A 4,206-nucleotide genomic window follows, 5' to 3' on the forward strand; every position below is an offset into this window, starting at 1 on the left:
GAGATGGTGCTGTCACAGGTGCGTGGTGGGGGCTTGTAGTCCGTAATGGTCTGTATCCCCTGCCACAGGCTCCGAGTGTCTCTGCTGTCGCTGAAACGATGGGTTATCCTCCTGGAGTACTGTCTTTTAGCCTCTCTGATGCCGCGGGATAGATTGGCCCTGGCTGTCTTCAGGCCCACCTCATCTCCAGCTCTGAAGGCAGCGTTCCGCGTCTTCAGGAGTCCGTAGACCTCCCCTGTTAGCCACGGCTTCTGGTTGGCCCGGACAGTGATGGTCTTTGAGACTGTTACATCATCAATACACTTGGTGATGTAGGCAGTGACAGTCTCTGAGTACTCCTGGAGGTCTGTGGTGTCATTGTATGTTGCAGCCTGTTTAAACATATTCCAGTCAGTGGTGTTAAAACAGTCTTGAAGAGCCTCTGACGCCCCTTCCGGCCACACTTGTATCTGTTTGTGAACTGGTTTGGCGACTTTAACGTGTGGTCTGTATGCAGGCATTAGCATGACAGTGATGTGGTCTGAGGCACCGAGGTGGGGGAGGGGGAGGGCCTTGTAAGCTCCTCTCTGTGTGGTGTAAACAAAGTCCAGAGTGTTGTTTCCTCGTGTTGGAAAGTCTATGTGTTGGTGTATTTTTGGGAACACACTCTTTAAGTCTGCGTGGTTGAAATCCCCAGCTAAGATGAGAAAAGCATCTGGGTGGGCTGTCTGCTGCTCACTGATGTGCTGGTACAGTTCATTCAGTGCCTCACTCCTGTTGTTGTTGTTGGAGCTGGGAGGGATGTATACAGCAACGAGCAGTATGGCTGTATATTCCCTCGGTAGATAGAACGGCCGGCACTTAATAATCATAAACTCCACCAGGGGTGAGCAGTGTTTGCAGACCACAACAGCATCGCGGCACCACGCATCATTGATTGTAAACACAAAGCCCGCCGCGACGGGTCTTACCTCCCTCGACGCAAGCTCTGTCCGCTCGATAGCATGTTAGCTGGTCGAGCTGAATAGCGCAGTCCGGAACGCTGTTGTTGAGCCATGTTTCCGTGAACACAAAAACACAACAGTCTCTTACAGTCCTCTGAGTTGAGCGTAGTAGTCGGATGTAGTCCAGTTTATTGTCCAAAGAGCGTACGTTAGCCAGTACGATGGTGGGGATAGCTGGCTTGTGTGGGTTAGCCGCTAGCCTAGCCCGGATACCTCTGTGCTTACCCCTCTTCTGCTTCCTTCTGCTTCCTTCTGCTTCCTCTCACGCCGCTTGTGGCGCCTCCGCTGTGGGCGAGATGCAGTAGTGGGGGTCGGTGATGGTGTGGGCCTCCGGAGCAGACCGAGATCCCGCAGCTCTTCGGCGTGCGCAGAGTTTAACTCTAAAAATGTGGTTCTGCCGACATCGAGCAGAAACTCACGACTGTATGCGCGCTTAGAGACAGATAGACGCGACGAATACGTACAAAAACACTGCGACTCACAAGACAAAAAACACGAAAACACCTTTCTGTCGGGAGAGAGAGAAGCCGCAGCGTGTGAACGCGCCGCCATCTTAGTAGATTTCATATATATGTTTATATAATAAGTAACTACATAAGAAAGTTTGGGGTGTGAGTGTGTGCAGTTTACGTTGTAGAACATAACATTCAATTATCATCAAGTTATATTTTCCACAGACCATATTTTATTCATAAATTGAACCCTCCCCCCATTATAAAACCTCATAGGAATATCTTGAGGGGACCCATGGTGAATTGGTCTTCCGGGTTTTGACGTCATCCCTGCAGCACTCTATTAATGTTTGACATACTTGAGTATCTGCAGTTGATAGTTTGGATCCTCCAGTTTTTCAGAGAGCAGCTTGACTCCTGAATCTCCCGGGTGATTGTAGCTCAGATCCAGCTCTCTCAGGTGTGAGTGGTTTGAACTCAGAGCTGAAGACACATAACCACAGCCTTCCTCTGTCACCATACAGCCAGACAACCTACAGATGGATCAAAACAGTTTCATCATCAACAAAAACACATCAACACTCACCAGTAGAGAGAATATCATTCATATTGTGAATTTATAAGAGTTCTCTTTATATGTCAGATGACATCAGCAATAATGTAACCTAATAAAATATATCAACAGTAATGTAATAATAAACATACTTCAGAAATGTAGTCTTATGTGCAGTCCTCCACTGGTTCACATTTACATTTCTATAAAAGATGGTGTTTCTCTCATTGTTTCACTGTGATATTTTATTAGTTGAGGTTTTAAATGTTAGTAAAATGGGATCTGGTGCAACTTTACCACTTCACAAGGTGTGTGGAAACAAACTGTTCAAAAAATTGAAAAAATAATCCAGCACCACCTGTGATGAAGGGAGCTTTAATGGTCTGCAACATACTAAAATCTTGTCTACACTGGATGCATTTTGTGCCAGTTTACACTGGCACAAAAAAAATCTGATTTTGTTTTATTCACATCTGACACAAATTGGAATTTGTTGCACTCATGTAAACTCAAAAATCTGCACAAGATCTGATTTTTTATTTTTTTTTCGCATCCATTCACGGCAACTTCCAAATGTGATTTTAAAACGGATACATATCCAATATGTTTACATCTGATCTGCGTCTAAACACATATATTTTATTCTCTTTGGAATTCCAAGTCACAACAAGGCAAGGGCGACATGTTTGCCCACAAAAATAGCTTTTTGATGTTGTATGCCTGTATGCATTCACACTAGAAGCTTTCTTAATTGAGGTGGAAACTTTATATGTTGGTAAGAGACTGCACACACACACAAACATTCAGGGGCATAGAAACTTGATTTCAACCTCTGCTCTGTGAATTGTATAAATAAAACAGCCTTACTACAGAAATCTTAAATAATATTTCTCAGCAATGAGGTGATTTTGTATTTAAACTCACAGTTTCACTATTACATAGACACTGTACAGACACAGGTAATTTACACTCACAATCTGTCTCTCTCTCTCTCTCTCTCTCATTAATTCATTTGAATCCATTCAAATAAATATAATCTCTGTTGTTCCCTGTTGAAAAAAACAGCATATGCTTGGTTAGGTATGTTTTGACGCTGGGATGCTGGTTTAAGCTGGTCCTTTGCTGGTTTATGCTGGTCCTTTGCTGGTTTAATAAACCAGCAAAGGACTAGCTTAAACCAGCATCCCAGCCTAGCTTTTCTTCTTATCAGTGAGAAAGAGATTAAAATAATCTATACTATCACTTTCTGTTGTTTAAACTGCTAAAATATAACATAATTCTCACCATATTTCTGAAATTATCTATCAAACTAATTTGACATAATTCGCTTTTTAATATAAACCGCTAACGCAGCACGTTAGCATTCTGTTAGCCTGTTAGCTTGTCATTTGTGTTTTTTTTCTCTCTGTCTCGATGCGTTTCTTTTCCCTCTCGCTCCGTTTTTCCTGAGTTCATCAAACAACTGTGGTAAGTCGGAATCATTTAACAAACACAGTGAGTAATGGCTTCTTCTCCTGCTTGCCACATGTATAGTTTAGCTTTCTCTGTCAGCAGCGAGAGATTCACATGTGATAAATGTAGGGAAATAGTTAGACTGACAGAGAACATTTCAGAACTAGTCACGCATCCAAAATTGAACTAAGGACAGTAAGAATGAGAAGGCCTTAAATAAGGCTTTGTATGCAACTAGCTCAGGGAGTCCTGTACATTGTTCGGTTCCGGTTACAGAGCCTCTGCAGCAGGGCGACTGGGTGACTGTGAGGCGGTATAGTCACGAGTCAAAACATCTCTCTTTCGTTCCGATCAAAACATCAAACAGGTTCTCCCCATTCAGTGACCCACTGAGAAACCTGATCAAAGTGCTCTAGTTATTGGCGATTCTATTGTACGGAATGTGAAATTAGAGACAACAGCCACCATAATCCAATGCCTACTGGGAGCAAGAGATCTTGGCAAATTTAAATGTTGTTCGATTTTGCCAGTCAGATATCACTAAAAATAACATTAAAGGGGTGTGTGAACTTGCAAGCACGATGTCAGACACTGTAATATGCTCTGGTCCCCTCCCTGCTTACCGTGGTGATGAGATACATAGAGACCCCACACCTGCCCTGAACACATCTCCACACAACCATTCACACCTCCAGCAACCCCCCTCTCCCTCACACCTGCAATTCAGATCAGCGAAGACGAGGTGCGCCAGGTCTTCCGGAAGCAG

The 4,206-nt window shown here is 43.7% G+C and overlaps 1 protein-coding gene and 1 pseudogene across 1 annotated transcript in view; both read right to left on the minus strand.

The window, feature by feature from the left end:
* LOC107718993 (gastrula zinc finger protein XlCGF57.1-like) overlaps nt 1-4,206 on the minus strand; it is a 193,691-nt gene that overhangs the window by 58,162 nt on the left and 131,323 nt on the right. The gene's annotated exons all lie outside the window — the stretch shown is intronic.
* The window catches only part of LOC107719033 (NACHT, LRR and PYD domains-containing protein 12-like), a 63,654-nt pseudogene that overhangs the window by 25,069 nt on the left and 34,379 nt on the right, over nt 1-4,206 (minus strand).

This window comes from Sinocyclocheilus rhinocerous, unplaced genomic scaffold (assembly GCF_001515625.1).
Source record: "Sinocyclocheilus rhinocerous isolate Xijiao unplaced genomic scaffold, SAMN03320098_v1.1 scaffold673, whole genome shotgun sequence".
In the NCBI taxonomy this organism is placed as follows: domain Eukaryota; kingdom Metazoa; phylum Chordata; class Actinopteri; order Cypriniformes; family Cyprinidae; genus Sinocyclocheilus; species Sinocyclocheilus rhinocerous.